The 22,682-nt window shown below is 37.0% G+C and overlaps 1 protein-coding gene across 3 annotated transcripts in view; it reads left to right on the top strand.

Annotated features, from left to right (window-relative positions):
* The window catches only part of LOC143226842 (uncharacterized), a 40,611-nt gene that overhangs the window by 3,919 nt on the left and 14,010 nt on the right, over window positions 1-22,682 (top strand). The window contains exon 2 of one of the 3 annotated variants that reach the window (XM_076458327.1): window positions 10,302-10,362. The exons of the other annotated variants lie outside the window; for them this stretch is intronic. The gene's annotated coding sequence lies outside the window, so the exon portion shown is untranslated. The remainder of the gene's footprint in view (window positions 1-10,301; window positions 10,363-22,682) is intronic. 3 annotated transcript variants of the gene reach the window in all.

Raw genomic sequence — 22,682 nt, 5'->3', positions numbered from 1 at the left:
ATGATATTCATTATGACATGCTGCACCATCTATCTCCTGCTTCTCTTGATGTCCTTCTGATTGTTTTCAACCGGATCTGGCAGGAGAATGTTTTTCCTGATGCCTGGTGCCAGGCTATTATTTTACCTTTCTCTAAGCCAGGGAAAGATCCCAAGATTCCTTCAAACTACCGTCCAATTGCTTTGACGAGCTGTCTCTGTAAGACATTAGAAAGGATGGTTAATGCTCGTCTTGTTTGGTTCCTTGAATCAAACAACCTCCTCTCGCCCACCCAGTGTGGGTTCCGTCGACAGCACTCCTCCACAGACCACCTAATTTGTCTTGAAACATCTATCAGAGAAGCCTTTCTCAACTGCCAACATCTTGTATCAATATTCTTTGACATAGAGAAGGCTTACGACACAACATGGAGGTATGGCGTTTTGCGAGACCTCCATACATATGGGTTACGTGGCCATCTACCCATGTTTATTAAAAAAATTTTAATGGACAGGAGATTCCAAGTTCATGTGGGTTTGACACTTTCCCGTTCTTTTGTATAGGAACTTAGAGTCCCTCAAGGCTGTGTATTGAGTGTTACACTCTTCAGTATAAAGATAAATGCCATCACTGAACAACTCCCTCTCACTGTTGCGAATGGGCTGTATGTCGACAACTTTCACATCTCATGTCAGTCGTCAAACATGAGATATATTGAGCGGCAACTACAACCCGCCCTCAACTGTGTACGGAAGTGGACTCTGGCGAACGGCTTTAATTTCTCTCTCTCCAAAACTGTATGCATGTACTTTTGCCGTCGACGGGGGTATTCACCCTGATCCTGAACTTCATATCGGTGAAGTTTCCCTGCCAGTGGTCCCGGATACCAAGTTCTTGGGGCTTATCTTTGGTCGTAAACTGACCTTTATACCACACTTAAAGCAGCTTCGGGTCAAATGCACAAGAGCACTGAACATCCTCCGTGTTCTCTCTTCTACCAGTTGGGGGGGGCAGATTGCTGTTCAATGTTAAAGGTATATTGTGCTCTTATTAGATCGAAACTCGATTATGGATCAGTGGTCTATGGCTCTGCCAGATCCTCGGCCTTAAAGATGCTGGACCCCATTCATCACCAAGGACTTCGACTCTGCACTGGGGCTTTCCGTACCTCTCCAGTTCAAAGTATATACATTGAATCTCATGAACCTTCTCTACACCTTCGCCGTTTGCAACTATCTTTACAATATACTTCGAAACTTCATTCCTTACCAAAGCATCCCACCTGGAAATGTGTTTTCCTTCCTCAGTGGGCAGTACTTTTTCAGAACAGACGATCTGTCATTGCTCCGTTTGGCCTTCGCATCCGGGCGCAATTGGATGAATTGGGTCTGTCCTTGGATAACATTGCAGATTCCACAGGTCGGCCCATCCCACCATGGCTTATTACAACCCCCAAATGTGACCTTTCTTTCAGTCACCTAAAAAAAAGGCAGATACTCCAGATTGAAAGTACCGTCTTTTATTCAATGAATATCTTTCAAACAATCATTCAGTTCCCATTTATACAGATGGTTCCAAATCAGGTAATTCAGTGGGCTCTGCTATGGTTTGCTATGGGTCAGTAGTTGCGTGCAGAATCCCTTCTACAGCTACTGTGTTCACTGCTGAACTGTATGCCATATCTCTTGCCCTGGATCATATTGCAGCTGAGCAGTACTCCAACTGCACTATTTATACTGATTTGCTTAGTTCTGTACTTGCCTTGGAATCACTACACGTTAGCTCACATCCTATTCTCGCTGATATTCAAAACCGACTGGCACATTTCTCATTAGCATCTACTTCAATCCAGTTTTTCTGGATACCAGGCCATGTTGGTATCCGCGGGAATGAGCTTGCAGACATGGCAGCTAAATATGTCTGCTTCAGCACCATCACTCCTATGCCTATTCCGTACATGGACTATGGTGTTGTCTTCAAGGCTCGGCTCCGTGCCAGCTGGCAGTCCACTTGGAGTGAACAACGCGACAACAAACTTTCTCAAATCAAACCCAAAATTGGACTTTGGCCATCTAGCTTCCGTAAAGTTCGGTAGGAGGAAGTTGTTCTCACTAGGCTACGCATTGGTCACAGTTTTTTAACTCATCATTTTCTTTTATCTGGAACTGATGCACCAATGTGTAGTTTGTGTAACACTCAAATCACTATCAGCCACATTTTACTTTCTTGCCATCGTTACAATTCTCAACGACGGCAATATTTTAAACATATTTTTTTCCAGGGTCAGTCTGTAACATTGGACAGAGTTATTGGTGATGGTGACTCTGTCCACCTTGATATTGTTTTTAATTTTTTAATGGCCATTAATCTTTTTAATCTCATTTAAATGTTGCATATTTATTCATTACACCTTTTTAATTGTGGTTCCTTTTTTACAGTTTTAATCTCTCTCCTTCAATTTGACATTGGACAATGGCCAGAACATTAAATAACTCGACACCAGGACTGGAAAGGCCAACTTCTGGTGACTAACGCTACTGTTTGAACTATCCGTTTGAACTACTCGTTAGTCGTCCTGGCGAGTTGTTATTATACTTTTGCTGCATATGATTTCACACTTTTACTACTTTACTTTTTAGTACTGGCCATATTGACTCATAACCCGGAACCAGGACTGGAAAGACCAACTTCAGGTGACTGACGGTGGTTTTTATACTTACCTGTTAGTCTTCCTAGCGGGTTATGATCATTACCATTCTGCTACAGGTAGTCCTTTACAACTTTGTTGACTGGATATCAACATTGGTTTTTACGCCATTTTCTGTTTTAATTGCCGTTTTGCTTTTATCTTCAATTACTTTTACAAATTTTACTCCATTTACTTGACTTTTATCTTTTTACTGGACATTTGGCTACTCATTATTACGATTTTGCGGAGTGTCTTTTAAAATTTTTATTCTTTTACATTTTGATAATAGCTGCTATGACACATAACCCAGAACCAGGACTGGAAAGGCCAACTACAGGTGATTGATGGTGGTTCTTGAACTTACCTGTTAGTCTTCCTGGCGGGTTATGATCATTACCATTTTGCTAGAGTAAATATTTTACAACTTTGAAGACTGGATGTCAACATTGGTTTTTACACCATTTTCTGTTTTAATTGCTGTTTTGTTTTTACCTTCATTTACTTTTACAAATTTTACTCCATTTACTTGACTTTATCTTTTTACTGGACATTTGGCTACTCATTGTTACAATTTTGCTATGTATTTTTTAAAACTTCTATTCTTTTACATTTTGATACTGGTTGCTATGACACATAACCCGGAACCAGGACTGGAAAGACCAACTTCAAGTGACTGACGGTGGTTCTTGAACTTACCTGTTAGTCAGGTTATGATCATTACCTTTTTGCTAGAGTAAATACCTTACAACTTCTTATACTCTGCCTTCTATCTTAACATTGTAGACTAGGTGTCAACATTGGTTTTATACTTTTTTGTTTTATCTTCATTTCCATTTATGTCTATTACTACATTTATTTTTTTACATTTTACCGAATGTCTGGCACAGATAGCCTTGCTGCTTTGTGCCATAAAACACTAAATCAATCAGTCAATCAGATTTTAAAAGATGTTACAACTGTAACATTATCTTTCTGACTCCTGTTACTTTTATTTGTCTTAGGATGAATAATATAATTAACAAAGCTGTGAGGGAATTGGGTTCACTTGTATGTCTGATAGAAAAGACTTAACATTTAATTAAATATCATTTGGTGTGCTCAGTACAGTGAATTCACTGTTTAATCATACATAATGTTATAAAATGTGAATGTGTAGAATTCCTTATTCATTCACACATTGTTATGTAATGTGAATCTGTATAATTCAATGTTTAATCAGTCATTATGTTGTGAATGTGTATAATTCAATGTTTAATCAGTCATTATGTTGTGAATGTGTATAATTCAATGGTTAATCAGTCATTATGTTGTGAATGTGTATATTTCAGTGTTTAATCAGACACTGTACCATATAATATGTATGTGTAGAAATCTTTTTAACATGTGATTTGTAGAACTGATAAATATTAGAACTATTCAGAATTTTGTAAAAAATAATAATAATGGTAAATAAATTAAGAAGTAGCAGTGTGTGTGTGTGTGTATCACCTGGACTGACAGTAACCAATATTTCTTATTGCTTCTCTGTGGGTGACTTCATTTTGGAATAAATAGAGTTCTCTCTCCAGCCATCACAGATGTTGGTCACAGGCTTAATCTTGCTGTGGGTAGTGATATAATTTGTTAATTTAAATTTAGACTTATTCGACTTTTATTATTAGTGGTGAGAAACGTTTAGAATTTTTAAAAAAGATGCCATGCATTGCAATTTAACATTGAATAATCAACTTACTTTCTGTTGGACCAATCTTGCTTTACCAATCTTTTGACTTTCTTTAAATAAGTTCCTTTTTATGTACATGAGGTTACTGGTGTGGATTTTTGTACCTGGAACATTTATTAAAAATGCATTTCTGTAGGTAAGGGAGTAAGCTGATCCATTATAGAAAGAGTATTATAAATGGTGTTCAGTCAGTCTATATTAATGCTACAAATGGGATACCTGAGTGTTAAGATACATCAGTGACAATAAATGGTCAACACATTATTTGAAACATCTGAATATATTAAGGCTTTGGTTGTTACTAACAATCAGCAGGATGTTACTATCAATCAGCAGGATGTTACTAACACTCAGCAGGATGTTACTAACAATCAGCAGGTTGTTACTAACAATCAGCAGGATGTTACTAACAATCAGCAGGTTGTTACTAACAGTCAGCAGGTTGTTACTAACAGTCAGCAGGTTGTTACTAACACTCAGCAGGATGTTACTAACAATCAGCAGGATGTTACTAACAGTCAGCAGGATGTTACTAACACTCAGCAGGATGTTACTAACACTCAGCAGGATGTTACTAACAATCAGCAGGATGTTACTGACAGTCAGCATGATGTTACTGACACTCAGCAGGATGTTACTAACACTCAGCAGGATGTTACTAACACTCAGCAGGATGTTACTAACAATCAGCAGGATGTTACTAACAGTCAGCAGGTTGTTACTAACAGTCAGCAGGTTGTTACTAACAGTCAGCAGGATGTTACTAACACTCAGCAGGATGTTACTAACAGTCAGCAGGTTGTTACTAACAGTCAGCAGGTTGTTACTAACAGTCAGCAGGTTGTTACTAACAATCAGCAGGTTGTTACTAACACTCAGCAGGATGTTACTGACAGTCAGCAGGATGTTACTAACAGTCAGCAGGTTATTACTAACAATCAGCAGGTTGTTACTAACAGTCAGCAGGATGTTACTGACAGTCAGCAGGTTGTTACTAACAATCAGCAGGTTGTTACTAACACTCAGCAGGATGTTACTAACAGTCAGCAGGATGTTACTGACAGTCAGCAGGTTGTTACTCACAATCAGCAGGTTGTTACTAACAGTCAGCAGGATGTTACTGACAGTCAGCAGGTTGTTACTAACAGTCAGCAGGTTGTTACTAACAGTCAGCAGGTTGTTACTAACAGTCAGCAGGATGTTACTGACAGTCAGCAGGTTGTTACTAACAGTCAGCAGGATGTTACTGACAGTCAGCAGGATGTTACTAACAGTCAGCAGGATGTTACTAACAGTCAGCAGGTTGTTACTAACAGTCAGCAGGATGTTACTAACAGTCAGCAGGTTGTTACTAACAGTCAGCAGGTTGTTACTAACAGTCAGCAGGTTGTTACTAACAGTCAGCAGGATGTTACTGACAGTCAGCAGGTTGTTACTAACAGTCAGCATGATGTTACTAACAATCAACAGGTTGTTACTAACACTCAGCAGGATGTTACTAACAATCAGCAGGATGTTACTGATTTAATAAATGATGATTTATTTGGTGAGTTGTGCAAATAGCAAGTGGTTGTAGTTATGATAAATGTTATGTGAGATATGTCATAATTTCAAGTATGACTGTATAATTATAATGACATAACCTTGATATTATAAAAGAAACAAATTTTTGTGTTCTGGTTGATCAGTCTATTACGTATTGTGCTCCTGCTAGTGGCAAACAAATAGAATTTTAACTTGTTTCTCCAGAAATATTGAGTACAATTCTAAAAATATTTTATTGCCAAGATCACTGGTTAGGTGGAGTATTGTGTTCAGTCTTATGGTCCAGAGGAAGGTTCAATTTTAAATGTTAGTTAAATTTCACTGAAGGATCACTCTCTGATAAATAAAAATGAGATATGGGATTCTGATTGATGTTTTTAAGGGAATTGCTAGGTTTGATGTATCATCTTTATTTTATATATGATGAAAACAGTAGGACCAGGAAACAAAATTATCAAGGTAAGACCAGATTGGCCTGAAGCATTAAACTTCAGTTGATTTATATATCTTATGCACCTGTAGTTTCCATCTGTTACTGATGTAACTACTGTTTACTTTCATTAACAATTCATCACTAATCTGGTACATTTTGCATCTCTCTGACTCTTCCCAGATCAACACTGTGTGTGCGTGAACCAATTGTCTTATGCACATCCTCAAAAACATGACAAAACCACTCACATAATAACACTACTTTGATGTATCTTTATTTTTTGTGTTGGTGTTGTCAGATCCTACCAAATGTTCAGTGTTTTTTCATGAGGAATGTTTACACACTGTCGAAATGGGTTGTTTTGTAATACTACTTTCAGTAGATGATGAGAAAACCCACTTGTAGAGAAAAATATATTTGTAAAAGAGGGTGGTTTGGGTTGAGAAATTTTTTAATGTAGAGGAGCGAACAACATTTCGACCTTCTTCGGTCATTGTCAGGTTCACAAAGAAAGAAAGAGGTAACTCACAAATAGCTGACCATGTGTTTGAAGGCAGTTGTGTAACTGAGTGTATTTATTATTATAGGTATAAAGGTGTTCTTTTGTATTGGTTTATTTTGGGCTTGAGTTGTTGTATAAGTAAGGCTTCTTTAATTTTGCGTTTGTTTACGTTTGTTTCTTTATTTAGTATTTGAGTGTTTTCTATGGTTATGTTGTGTTTATTTGATTTGTAGTGTTCAAAAACGTGTGAAGGTGACTTTTTGTGTTCTTTGAATCTGGTTTCAATTATTCTACTTGTTTTTCCAATATAGAAGTTGTGGCAGTTATCACATTGTATTTTATAAATAATGTTGGTGTGGTGTTTGTCAGTGTAGTTTCTACATAGTATAGACCTCAGTTTTGTGCCTGGTTTTTGAATAAATTTGGTATCAACTGGAATGTCATATTTTGTTACTAGTTTTTTGCCAAATGTTGGTTATTTTTCTGCTGATGTTGGGAACATATGGTATGCAGCAGTATATGGTTTCATGATTTTTTAATTCATGGCATATATTTACTTTTGTTGGTTGATTTTGCTTTTTGTCTAGGTGTGTGCATATAATGTTTTCTACGGTTTGTGGAGGAAACTTATTGATGTTGATGAAGTATTGTTTTATTTTGTCTAATTCATCGTTAATATTGTGAAATGGGTTGTTTTGTAATACTACTTTCATGTATCTGTATTCTTTGTGTTGGTGTTATCAGATCCTACCAAATATTCAGTGTTCATAGGGAATGTTTACACACTGTTGAAATGGGTTGTGTTGTGATACTACTTTCATGCTATATCTCTATAATATAGTTGGACATTTCTACACATTTAGATCTCTGCTCTATGGTTTAACCATGGACTCTGTACATCATCAATATCTTCATTTTGCATCAGAACATTCTGTTCTTTGGTACAGGATGTATACATTTAGTTGTATAGACTTCCACTTAACATCAGAACATTCTATTTTTATTGGTCCTGGAGGTATACATTTAATTGTGTATACTTCCACTTAACATCAGACATTTGAACCTGTCATTACAGTACACTGCTAAGCTTCAGTCTCACTACAGAATCCAACCTGTCATTGTGTCATCATGCTAAGCTATGTTTTTTTAGAAATAGATGATCTCTCTTATCTTTGGTCTTGGTATCCAAGAGATTTACTGGGTCAGGAATACAATGGTATTGCTGGATTTGATGATCATTCCTCTATGGCCTATTACCATCCCTAGTTGTGACTTTCTTTGAATCAACAGTAGAAGTGAGATAGTCCTGACTGGAAATACAGATTACATTTCTGTTCATCCTTGTGTTCCCATTTTATGGATGGTTCAAAATCAGATGACTTTTGGCTCTGTCACAGTTTGTTGTGGTAGATTGTTGCAGCATCTCCTTGATAAATATGTTCAGTGTTCAGTTACATGCTATTTGTGTTCTCATTTTTATGGATGGTTTAAAATCAGATAACTTTTGGCTCTGTCACAGTTTGTTGTGGTAGACTGTTGCAGCATCTCCTTGATAAATATGTTCACTGTTCAGTTACATGCTATTTCCCTGCCCTTGATTATGCTGAGGATGAACAGTTCACTAATTATATCATCGTTACTAACTTGTGTAGCTCTTTGAAGACCTTGAAATTACTTAATGTGAGTTCTCATTGAGTTTTAGTGGTTAATTGTTCATCACTGTTGAGCTTTGCTTAATTCCCAGCCATGTTGGTAATTCAAGATGACAAGAAACTCACATGAAAATGTATCTCAGGGTGGCTGATATGGGTATTAACACTTTTACTAATAAAACAGAGAACAATGTTTTGACCTTCTTAGGTCATCCTCAGGTTTCAACTAGACATTTATGGACTGATACAGTGCAACATCAATCAAATCAATAGTAAGAACAACAAGGAAAATATGATCCCACCACAAAAAAAGACGCCAACATGACAAACCACCAAAAAAACCTTGTAATTAACAGATCAGACTTACAATTAAGCAATGAAGAGATACATCTGCCCAACGAAAGAGTCAACTTTGCAGTAACACTTAGAAATATTCCATCTGACCTGAAGGTTGAAATGTTGTTCTCTGCTTTATTAGTAAAAGTGTTAATACCCATATCAGCTGTCCTGAGATGCATGTTGGTATTTGTGTGAACATGTTTGGTAACACTGCTAGAAACTTGTCTGATCCAGTAATGTCACAGCCAAGCCTATTCCTTGTGTTGACTTAAGGCCTATCATTAAGGCAAGGCTTAATGAAATTGACACTTAATTTTTACAATATCTTCCTTGTAAAACCTTCCCTTGTTAGTCTGACTAGTTTCTATAAGAATTGGAATAATGGAATTCTCTTTACAAGGCTCCACATTAACAAACTTGTTTCACTTTGATTTCTTATAAGGAGCTGATGTACCATAATGTGTCTTTTATGACACTGAGATAATGCCTTCCACACTTTTCTTCAAAGTAAAATAATACCAGTGAAAGCACTGTAGTAGTTGTAGATATATTGTCTCAGAGTTGACCTTTGACATTAATGGTGATGACACTATTTATATTAATTATGGTTTTGGGCATGTACTGGTTGTAGCTGTTATTTTTAATCTGGTTTGATAAAACAAAATCAAGACATTTTTAGTATGTATTTACTTTTCTACTTTTTACCTTTGTTTTTCTCACACTTTAGTACTCAGTGATTTCTGTAGATACCCATGATGCTTTGCTACATTATGATATATATGGGAAGTTCACTATTTTACTTTCAGTTTGGGTAAATAAGAAAGTTGTTATTGTAAGTTCTTTGAAGATTAATTTCTTGCCTGTTTAAATAAGCAAGTGGTTATTGGGTGTTTCATTTAGGATAACTTATTGTCTCTTTAAATAAGGAAGTAATTATTGGGTGTTAGTAGTTACACCTCTGTGCCCAGTGAATGCTGCCTTAGGAGGAGGGGTAGATATGATGATGTGATAGACACAAGAGAGGATGGAGTCATATTTCCACAGAGTGGAACCAGAGGGAACATTTCTATAATATTATAATAACCTACATCATACCATTACATCCTCAGTTTAATGGTATGATGTAAATTAGCATAATATTATAGAATGTGTTAAATACTTTGTACATCACTCTAACATATATAAGTTTTATATAAGAACACTGAATTCTGTAATTCATGTTACTAAAAATCTTTGAAATATTTACTTCATTTATAATCAAAGGTCCTTTTATGATTACATGTACTTAGAAAACTAATAGAATGAAATGAAACAGAATTTATGGTTGTAGAAATAAAAGTGTTACTTAGTTTAGTCAAACACAAGGTCAAACTTTTCTGATCTTGTCACTATTGTTATGCATCAGTAATATGATGAAATAGCCTGTCCCATTTGTACAGGTGACCATGTGTTGACCTCCTAACAGTCTCAAAGTTTTATGTGTAGATCATCAAGTGAACGGTGAGTGTTGTTATTTTAAATAATAGTGTAGTCACACAGCAAGTCATTCATGTATTATATTTTAGTATAACAAAGTAACCATTCTTTTTATGATGATAAAAATATGTAAAATAAATTACTTGTCAGAACAGCTGCCTTATTCAGATGTTGGATAATATTTATATTATAATAATTGTCTCATTTACTTGTGAAAGTGAAAGAGCAGGTGTCCTATGGAATATTGTCTAAAGTAACACTATTCTAAGTAACGATAACATCCTTGGAACGTAGAAACACTTTAAAATGTACATAAATTAAATTACATATTTTGTTAAGAACATAGTTATATGATAAAGACAAACTAGTGAAAGCGCATAATATTTAATTAAGCATCCTTTTGTTGGCTTAAATATAGAAATAACAACTATAATCAGTATGTTTAAAACCAAAATCAGTCATTTATTTTCTTGTCCTTTATTGTGAGGAACAAGTTGAAATATTTTTCAAGAACATAATTATATGGATATTATAAAAGTGAACGAGTGAAAATGATAAGTTTTTTGTTAAACTATTGCATGATATTTAAATAAGTGTCCTTTTGAGGACAATAACTGTAAAAAGTGTGCTTAAATAAAAAAGAAACTAAAATAATAAACAGTATATGTTAGGTGTGTACTAAATCATATAAAAACAAATAGCTGTCTTTTTAATATTTATAAAATTATTTAGTATGATAAAATCATTTTAGGAATGCATTATGATCTTTAGTATCTTATAAAAACATAAATATGTGAAAACTAATGTGAGATGTGTTGAAACCTGAATGCTGTCCTATAGAAGTATAGAAACACATTGTAAACAAATATAATTAAGTACAAGTTGATTTTCTGTAGAGTCTTCAGTGGTGTTGACCACCTTTGTAAAATACATGTAATACGAATAAATGTCTAAATGAAAATAAAATCATAAGTTGAGACCTATATGTAGCTTTATGGGATTGTCAACCTTTGTAAGTTATATCTGATGATTAAATTATTAGTTTTAAGACTTTGTTATTATAATATCATGCTTAGTTCCACAACATAGCATCAGAGGGCCAGCTGCTGAACCACTATGACAGGCAGACATGGCAAGTGAAGTTGTCACAAAAAAGTACTGCTATTTCTACAGTGTGGAAATTGATTTTTAATCTTGCACAAAGCTACATGAGGGCTATCTACACTAGCCCTCCCTAATTTAGCAGTGTAAGACTAGAGAGAAGTCATTACCACCCTACTTTTTTACCAACAAATAATGGGATTGACCATTGCTTTATATTGCCTCCATGGATAAAAAGCTAGTATGTTTTGGTGTGATGGGGATTCAAACCTGTTGCCTTTTCTCTAGTCTTACAATGCTAAGTAAAGGAGGGCTATCTGCAATGGCCTATCTGCAGAAATAGCAACACGTTTTTTTTTGACAACTTCATTTGCCATGTCTGCCTGTCATAGTGGTTCAGCAGTTAGCCCTCTGATGCTGTGTTGTGGAACTATGATGTCATGTTTGGTGACAGCTTCATCTCTACCCCTTCTCTACTGTGTGCCTTCTGGTGACACTTTATTGAACTACTTCATCACATCTGGTGTGTATGACATCATTATCTATTTCCTCCTTCCTAAGGCAGCCAGTTGATGTGAGTTAGCATACTTTGGGCACAGAGGTGAGTGTGTAACTACCAGTGTTTCCTTTAGAATAACTTATTATCTTGTGTGTTGGGCACAGAGGTGAGTGTGTAACTACCAGTGTTTCCTTTAGAATAACTTATTATCTTGTGTGTTGGACACAGAGGTGAGTGTGTAACTACCAGTGTTTCCTGAAGAATAACTTATTATCTTGTGTGTTGGACACAGAGATGAGTGTATAACTACCAGTGCTTCCTGTAGAATAACTTATTATCTTGTGTGTTGGGCACAGAGGTGAGTGTATAACTACCAGTGTTTCCTGTAGAATAACTTATTATCTTGTGTGTTGGGCACAGAGGTGAATGTATACCTTCCAATGTTTCCTGTAGAATAACTTATTATCTTGTGTGTTGGGCACAGAGATGAGTGTGTAACTACCAGTGTTTCCTGAAGAATAACTTATTATCTTGTTTGTTGGGCACAGAGATGAGTGTATAACTACCAGTGTTTCCTGTAGAATAACTTATTATCTTGTGTGTTGGACACAGACGTGAGTGTATAACTACCAGTGTTTCCTGTTGAATAACTTATTATCTTGTGTGTTGGACACAGAGGTGAGTGTATAACTACCAGTGTTTCCTGTAGAATAACTTATTATCTTGTGTGTTGGACACAGAGGTGAGTGTATAACTACCAGTGTTTCCTGTAGAATAACTTATTATCTTGTGTGTTGGACACAGAGGTGAGTGTATAACTACCAGTGTTTCCTTTAGAATAACTTATTATCTTGTGTGTTGGGCACAGAGGTGAGTGTGTAACTACCAGTGTTTCCTGTAGAATAACTTATTATCTTGTGTGTTGGGCACAGAGGTGAGTGTGTAACTACCAGTGTTTCCTGTAGAATAACTTCTTATCTTGTGTGTTGGGCACAGAGGTGAGTGTGTAACTACCATGTTTCCTGTAGAATAACTTATTATCTTGTGTGTTGGACACAGACGTGAGTGTACAACTACCAGTGTTTCCTGTAGAATAACTTATTATCTTGTGTGTTGGGCACAGACATGAGTGTATAACTACCAGTGTTTCCTGTAGAATAACTTATTATCTTGTGTGTTGGACACAGACGTGAGTGTACAACTACCAGTGTTTCCTGTAGAATAACTTATTATGTTGTGTGTTGGACACAGAGGTGAGTGTATAACTACCAGTGTTTCCTGTAGAATAACTTATTATCTTGTGTGTTGGACACAGAGGTGAGTGTATAACTACCAGTGTTTCCTGTAGAATAACTTATTATCTTGTGTGTTGGACACAGAGGTGAGTGTATAACTACCAGTGTTTCCTGTAGAATAACTTATTATCTTGTGTGTTGGGCACAGAGGTGAGTGTGTAACTACCAGTGTTTCCTGTAGAATAACTTATTGTCTTGTGTGTTGGGCACAGACGTGAGTGTATAACTACCAGTGTTTCCTGTAGAATAACTTATTGTCTTGTGTGTTGGGCACAGACGTGAGTGTATAACTACCAGTGTTTCCTGTAGAATAACTTATTATCTTGTGTGTTGGACACAGACGTGAGTGTACAACTACCAGTGTTTCCTGTAGAATAACTTATTATCTTGTGTGTTGGACACAGACGTGAGTGTATAACTACCAGTGTTTCCTGTAGAATAACTTATTATCTTGTGTGTTGGACACAGAGGTGAGTGTATAACTACCAGTGTTTCCTGTAGAATAACTTATTATCTTGTGTGTTGGACACAGACGTGAGTGTATAACTTCCAGTGTTTCCTGTAGAATAACTTATTGTCTTGTGTGTTGGGCACAGACGTGAGTGTATAACTACCAGTGTTTCCTGTAGAATAACTTATTGTCTTGTGTGTTGGGCACAGACGTGAGTGTATAACTACCAGTGTTTCCTGTAGAATAACTTATTATCTTGTGTGTTGGACACAGACGTGAGTGTATAACTACTAGTGTTTCCTGTAGAATAACTTATTATCTTGTGTGTTGGACACAGACGTGAGTGTATAACTACCAGTGTTTCCTGAAGAATAACTTATTATCTTGTGTGTTGGGCACAGACGTGAGTGTATAACTTCCAGTGTTTCCTGTAGAATAACTTATTGTCTTGTGTGTTGGGCACAGACGTGAGTGTATAACTACCAGTGTTTCCTGTAGAATAACTTATTATCTTGTGTGTTGGACACAGACGTGAGTGTATAACTTCCAGTGTTTCCTGTAGAATAACTTATTATCTTGTGTGTTGGACACAGACGTGAGTGTATAACTACCAGTGTTTCCTGTAGAATAACTTATTGTCTTGTGTGTTGGGCACAGACGTGAGTGTATAACTACCAGTGTTTCCTGTAGAATAACTTATTATCTAGTGTGTTGGACACAGACGTGAGTGTATAACTACCAGTGTTTCCTGTAGAATAACTTATTATCTTGTGTGTTGGACACAGACGTGAGTGTATAACTACCAGTGTTTCCTGTAGAATAACTTATTATCTTGTGTGTTGGACACAGAGGTGAGTGTATAACTACCAGTGTTTCCTGTAGAATAACTTATTATCTTGTGTGTTGGACACAGAGGTGAGTGTATAACTACCAGTGTTTCCTGTAGAATAACTTATTATCTTGTGTGTTGGACACAGACGTGAGTGTACAACTTCCAGTGTTTCCTGTAGAATAACTTATTGTCTTGTGTGTTGGGCACAGACGTGAGTGTATAACTACCAGTGTTTCCTGTAGAATAACTTATTGTCTTGTGTGTTGGGCACAGACGTGAGTGTATAACTACCAGTGTTTCCTGTAGAATAACTTATTATCTTGTGTGTTGGACACAGACGTGAGTGTATAACTACTAGTGTTTCCTGTAGAATACCTTATTATCTTGTGTGTTGGACACAGACGTGAGTGTATAACTACCAGTGTTTCCTGTAGAATAACTTATTATCTTGTGTGTTGGACACAGACGTGAGTGTATAACTTCCAGTGTTTCCTGTAGAATAACTTATTGTCTTGTGTGTTGGGCACAGACGTGAGTGTATAACTACCAGTGTTTCCTGTAGAATAACTTATTATCTTGTGTGTTGGACACAGACGTGAGTGTATAACTTCCAGTGTTTCCTGTAGAATAACTTATTATCTTGTGTGTTGGACACAGACGTGAGTGTATAACTACCAGTGTTTCCTGTAGAATAACTTATTGTCTTGTGTGTTGGGCACAGACGTGAGTGTATAACTACCAGTGTTTTCTGTAGAATAACTTATTATCTTGTGTGTTGGACACAGACGTGAGTGTATAACTACCAGTGTTTCCTGTAGAATAACTTATTATCTTGTGTGTTGGACACAGACGTGAGTGTATAACTACCAGTGTTTCCTGTAGAATAACTTATTATCTTGTGTGTTGGGCACAGAGATGAGTGTATAACTACCAGTGTTTCCTGTAGAATAACTTATTACCTTGTGTGTTGGGCACAGAGGTGAGTGTATAACTTCCAGTGTTTCCTGTAGAATAACTTATTATCTTGTGTGTTGGGCACAGAGGTGAGTGTATAACTACCAGTGTTTCCTGTAGAATAACTTATTATCTTGTGTGTTGGACACAGAGGTGAGTGTATAACTACCAGTGTTTCCTTTAGAATAACTTATTATCTTGTGTGTTGGGCACAGACGTGAGTGTGTAACTACCAGTGTTTCCTGTAGAATAACTTATTATCTTGTGTGTTGGGCACAGAGGTGAGTGTGTAACTACCATGTTTCCTGTAGAATAACTTATTATCTTGTGTGTTGGGCACAGACGTGAGTGTATAACTACCAGTGTTTCCTGTAGAATAACTTATTATCTTGTGTGTTGGACACAGACGTGAGTGTATAACTACCAGTGTTTCCTGTAGAATAACTTATTATCTTGTGTGTTGGGCACAGAGGTGAGTGTATAACTACCAGTGTTTCCTGTAGAATAACTTAATATCTTGTGTGTTGGACACAGAGGTGAGTGTATAACTACCAGTGTTTCCTTTAGAATAACTTATTATCTTGTGTGTTGGGCACAGAGGTGAGTGTGTAACTACCAGTGTTTCCTGTAGAATAACTTATTATCTTGTGTGTTGGGCACAGAGGTGAGTGTGTAACTACCAGTGTTTCCTGTAGAATAACTTATTATCTTGTGTGTTGGGCACAGAGGTGAGTGTGTAACTACCAGTGTTTCCTGTAGAATAACTTCTTATCTTGTGTGTTGGGCACAGAGGTGAGTGTGTAACTACCATGTTTCCTGTAGAATAACTTATTATCTTGTGTGTTGGACACAGACGTGAGTGTACAACTACCAGTGTTTCCTGTAGAATAACTTATTATCTTGTGTGTTGGGCACAGACATGAGTGTATAACTACCAGTGTTTCCTGTAGAATAACTTATTATCTTGTGTGTTGGACACAGACGTGAGTGTACAACTACCAGTGTTTCCTGTAGAATAACTTATTATGTTGTGTGTTGGACACAGAGGTGAGTGTATAACTACCAGTGTTTCCTGTAGAATAACTTATTATCTTGTGTGTTGGACACAGACGTGAGTGTATAACTACCAGTGTTTCCTGTAGAATAACTTATTATCTTGTGTGTTGGACACAGAGGTGAGTGTATAACTACCAGTGTTTCCTGTAGAATAACTTATTATCTTGTGTGTTGGGCACAGAGGTGAGTGTGTAACTACCAGTGTTTCCTGTAGAATAACTTATTGTCTTGTGTGTTGGGCACAGACGTGAGTGTATAACTACCAGTGTTTCCTGTAGAATAACTTATTGTCTTGTGTGTTGGGCACAGACGTGAGTGTATAACTACCAGTGTTTCCTGTAGAATAACTTATTATCTTGTGTGTTGGACACAGACGTGAGTGTACAACTACCAGTGTTTCCTGTAGAATAACTTATTATCTTGTGTGTTGGACACAGACGTGAGTGTATAACTACCAGTGTTTCCTGTAGAATAACTTATTATCTTGTGTGTTGGACACAGAGGTGAGTGTATAACTACCAGTGTTTCCTGTAGAATAACTTATTATCTTGTGTGTTGGACACAGACGTGAGTGTATAACTTCCAGTGTTTCCTGTAGAATAACTTATTGTCTTGTGTGTTGGGCACAGACGTGAGTGTATAACTACCAGTGTTTCCTGTAGAATAACTTATTGTCTTGTGTGTTGGGCACAGACGTGAGTGTATAACTACCAGTGTTTCCTGTAGAATAACTTATTATCTTGTGTGTTGGACACAGACGTGAGTGTATAACTACTAGTGTTTCCTGTAGAATAACTTATTATCTTGTGTGTTGGACACAGACGTGAGTGTATAACTACCAGTGTTTCCTGAAGAATAACTTATTATCTTGTGTGTTGGGCACAGACGTGAGTGTATAACTTCCAGTGTTTCCTGTAGAATAACTTATTGTCTTGTGTGTTGGGCACAGACGTGAGTGTATAACTACCAGTGTTTCCTGTAGAATAACTTATTATCTTGTGTGTTGGACACAGACGTGAGTGTATAACTTCCAGTGTTTCCTGTAGAATAACTTATTATCTTGTGTGTTGGACACAGACGTGAGTGTATAACTACCAGTGTTTCCTGTAGAATAACTTATTGTCTTGTGTGTTGGGCACAGACGTGAGTGTATAACTACCAGTGTTTCCTGTAGAATAACTTATTATCTAGTGTGTTGGACACAGACGTGAGTGTATAACTACCAGTGTTTCCTGTAGAATAACTTATTATCTTGTGTGTTGGACACAGACGTGAGTGTATAACTACCAGTGTTTCCTGTAGAATAACTTATTATCTTGTGTGTTGGACACAGACGTGAGTGTATAACTACCAGTGTTTCCTGTAGAATAACTTATTATCTTGTGTGTTGGACACAGAGGTGAGTGTATAACTACCAGTGTTTCCTGTAGAATAACTTATTATCTTGTGTGTTGGACACAGAGGTGAGTGTATAACTACCAGTGTTTCCTGTAGAATAACTTATTATCTTGTGTGTTGGACACAGACGTGAGTGTACAACTTCCAGTGTTTCCTGTAGAATAACTTATTGTCTTGTGTGTTGGGCACAGACGTGAGTGTATAACTACCAGTGTTTCCTGTAGAATAACTTATTGTCTTGTGTGTTGGGCACAGACGTGAGTGTATAACTACCAGTGTTTCCTGTAGAATAACTTATTATCTTGTGTGTTGGACACAGACGTGAGTGTATAACTACTAGTGTTTCCTGTAGAATACCTTATTATCTTGTGTGTTGGACACAGACGTGAGTGTATAACTACCAGTGTTTCCTGTAGAATAACTTATTATCTTGTGTGTTGGACACAGACGTGAGTGTATAACTTCCAGTGTTTCCTGTAGAATAACTTATTGTCTTGTGTGTTGGGCACAGACGTGAGTGTATAACTACCAGTGTTTCCTGTAGAATAACTTATTATCTTGTGTGTTGGACACAGACGTGAGTGTATAACTTCCAGTGTTTCCTGTAGAATAACTTATTATCTTGTGTGTTGGACACAGACGTGAGTGTATAACTACCAGTGTTTCCTGTAGAATAACTTATTGTCTTGTGTGTTGGGCACAGACGTGAGTGTATAACTACCAGTGTTTTCTGTAGAATAACTTATTATCTTGTGTGTTGGACACAGACGTGAGTGTATAACTACCAGTGTTTCCTGTAGAATAACTTATTATCTTGTGTGTTGGACACAGACGTGAGTGTATAACTACCAGTGTTTCCTGTAGAATAACTTATTATCTTGTGTGTTGGGCACAGAGATGAGTGTATAACTACCAGTGTTTCCTGTAGAATAACTTATTACCTTGTGTGTTGGGCACAGAGGTGAGTGTATAACTTCCAGTGTTTCCTGTAGAATAACTTATTATCTTGTGTGTTGGGCACAGAGGTGAGTGTATAACTACCAGTGTTTCCTGTAGAATAACTTATTATCTTGTGTGTTGGACACAGAGGTGAGTGTATAACTACCAGTGTTTCCTTTAGAATAACTTATTATCTTGTGTGTTGGGCACAGACGTGAGTGTGTAACTACCAGTGTTTCCTGTAGAATAACTTATTATCTTGTGTGTTGGGCACAGAGGTGAGTGTGTAACTACCATGTTTCCTGTAGAATAACTTATTATCTTGTGTGTTGGGCACAGACGTGAGTGTATAACTACCAGTGTTTCCTGTAGAATAACTTATTATCTTGTGTGTTGGACACAGACGTGAGTGTATAACTACCAGTGTTTCCTGTAGAATAACTTATTATCTTGTGTGTTGGGCACAGAGGTGAGTGTATAACTACCAGTGTTTCCTGTAGAATAACTTAATATCTTGTGTGTTGGACACAGAGGTGAGTGTATAACTACCAGTGTTTCCTTTAGAATAACTTATTATCTTGTGTGTTGGGCACAGAGGTGAGTGTGTAACTACCAGTGTTTCCTGTAGAATAACTTATTATCTTGTGTGTTGGGCACAGAGGTGAGTGTGTAACTACCAGTGTTTCCTGTAGAATAACTTATTATCTTGTGTGTTGGGCACAGACGTGAGTGTATAACTACCAGTGTTTCCTGTAGAATAACTTATTGTCTTGTGTGTTGGGCACAGACGTGAGTGTATAACTACCAGTGTTTCCTGTAGAATAACTTATTGTCTTGTGTGTTGGGCACAGACGTGAGTGTATAACTACCAGTGTTTCCTGTAGAATAACTTATTATCTTGTGTGTTGGGCACAGACGTGAGTGTATAACTACCAGTGTTTCCTGTAGAATAACTTATTATCTTGTGTGTTGGACACAGACGTGAGTGTACAACTACCAGTGTTTCCTGTAGAATAACTTATTATGTTGTGTGTTGGACACAGAGGTGAGTGTATAACTACCAGTGTTTCCTGTAGAATAACTTATTTTCTTGTGTGTTGGACACAGACGTGAGTGTATAACTTCCAGTGTTTCCTGTAGAATAACTTATTGTCTTGTGTGTTGGGCACAGACGTGAGTGTATAACTACCAGTGTTTCCTGTAGAATAACTTATTGTCTTGTGTGTTGGGCACAGACGTGAGTGTATAACTACCAGTGTTTCCTGTAGAATAACTTATTATCTTGTGTGTTGGACACAGAGGTGAGTGTATAACTACCAGTGTTTCCTGTCGAATAACTTATTATCTTGTGTGTTGGACACAGAGGTGAGTGTATAACTACCAGTGTTTCCTGTCGAATAACTTATTATCTTGTGTGTTGGGCACAGAGATGAGTGTGTAACTACCAGTGTTTCCTGTAGAATAACTTATTATCTTGTGTGTTGGGGATAGAGGTGAGTGTATAACTACCAGTGTTTCCTGTAGAATAACTTATTATCTTGTGTGTTGGACACAGACGTGAGTGTATAACTACCAGTGTTTCCTGTAGAATAACTTATTATCTTGTGTGTTGGACACAGACGTGAGTGTATAACTATCAGTGTTTCCTGTAGAATAACTTATTATCTTGTGTGTTGGACACAGACGTGAGTGTATAACTTCCAGTGTTTCCTGTAGAATAACTTATTATCTTGTGTGTTGGGCACAGAGATGAGTGTGTAACTACCAGTGTTTCCTGTAGAATAACTTATTATCTTGTGTGTTGGGGATAGAGGTGAGTGTATAACTACCAGTGTTTCCTGTAGAATAACTTATTATCTTGTGTGTTGGACACAGACGTGAGTGTATAACTACCAGTGTTTCCTGTAGAATAACTTATTATCTTGTGTGTTGGACACAGACGTGAGTGTATAACTACCAGTGTTTCCTGTAGAATAACTTATTGTCTTGTGTGTTGGGCACAGACGTGAGTGTATAACTACCAGTGTTTCCTGTAGAATAACTTATTATCTTGTGTGTTGGACACAGAGGTGAGTGTATAACTACCAGTGTTTCCTGTAGAATAACTTATTATCTTGTGTGTTGGGGATAGAGGTGAGTGTATAACTACCAGTGTTTCCTGTAGAATAACTTATTATCTTGTGTGTTGGACACAGACGTGAGTGTATAACTGCTAGTGTTTCCTGTAGAATAACTTATTATCTTGTGTGTTGGACACAGACGTGAGTGTATAACTACTAGTGTTTCCTGTAGAATAACTTATTATCTTGTGTGTTGGACACAGACGTGAGTGTATAACTACCAGTGTTTCCTGTAGAATAACTTATTATCTTGTGTGTTGGACACAGACGTGAGTGTATAACTACCAGTGTTTCCTGTAGAATAACTTATTATCTTGTGTGTTGGACACAGACGTGAGTGTATAACTACTAGTGTTTCCTGTAGAATAACTTATTATCTTGTGTGTTGGACACAGAGGTGAGTGTATAACTACCAGTGTTTCCTGTAGAATAACTTATTATCTTGTGTGTTGGACACAGACGTGAGTGTATAACTACCAGTGTTTCCTGTAGAATAACTTATTATCTTGTGTGTTGGGGATAGAGGTGAGTGTATAACTACCAGTGTTTCCTGTAGAATAACTTATTATCTTGTGTGTTGGACACAGACGTGAGTGTATAACTACCAGTGTTTCCTGTAGAATAACTTATTATCTTGTGTGTTGGGCACAGAGATGAGTATGTAACTACCAGTGTTTCCTGTAGAATAACTTATTATCTTGTGTGTTGGGGATAGAGGTGAGTGTATAACTACCAGTGTTTCCTGTAGAATAACTTATTATCTTGTGTGTTGGACACAGACGTGAGTGTATAACTACCAGTGTTTCCTGTAGAATAACTTATTATCTTGTGTGTTGGACACAGAGGTGAGTGTATAACTACCAGTGTTTCCTGTAGAATAACTTATTATCTTGTGTGTTGGACACAGACATGAGTGTATAACTTCCAGTGTTTCCTGTAGAATAACTTATTGTCTTGTGTGTTGGGCACAGACGTGAGTGTATAACTACCAGTGTTTCCTGTAGAATAACTTATTGTCTTGTGTGTTGGGCACAGACGTGAGTGTATAACTACCAGTGTTTCCTGTAGAATAACTTATTGTCTTGTGTGTTGGGCACAGAGGTGAGTGTATAATTACTAGTGTTTCCTGTAGAATAACTTATTATCTTGTGTGTTGGGCACAGAGGTGAGTGTATTATTACCAGTGTTTCCTGTAGAATGACTTATTATCTTGTGTGTTGGACACAGAGGTGAGTGTATAACTACCAGTGTTTCCTGTAGAATAACTTATTATCTTGTGTGTTGGACACAGAGGTGAGTGTATAACTACCAGTGTTTCCTGTAGAATAACTTATTATCTTGTGTGTTGGACACAGAGGTGAGTGTATAACTACCAGTGTTTCCTGTAGAATAACTTATTATCTTGTGTGTTGGACACAGAGGTGAGTGTGTAACTACCATGTTTCCTGTAGAATAACTTATTATCTTGTGTGTTGGACACAGAGGTGAGTGTGTAACTACCATGTTTCCTGTAGAATAACTTATTATCTTGTGTGTTGGACACAGAGGTGAGTGTATAAGTACCAGTGTTTCCTGTAGAATAACTTATTATCTTGTGTGTTGGACACAGAGGTGAGTGTGTAACTACCAGTGTTTCCTTTAGAATAACTTATTATCTTGTGTGTTGGACACAGAGGTGAGTGTATAACTACCAGTGTTT

The sequence above is a fragment of the Tachypleus tridentatus genome, chromosome 9 (genome assembly GCF_004210375.1).
Source record: "Tachypleus tridentatus isolate NWPU-2018 chromosome 9, ASM421037v1, whole genome shotgun sequence".
Classification (NCBI taxonomy): Eukaryota; Metazoa; Arthropoda; class Merostomata; order Xiphosura; family Limulidae; genus Tachypleus; species Tachypleus tridentatus.
Note: the sequence above shows the minus strand (reverse complement) of the source record. Positions and strands in the feature narration are given on the sequence as shown.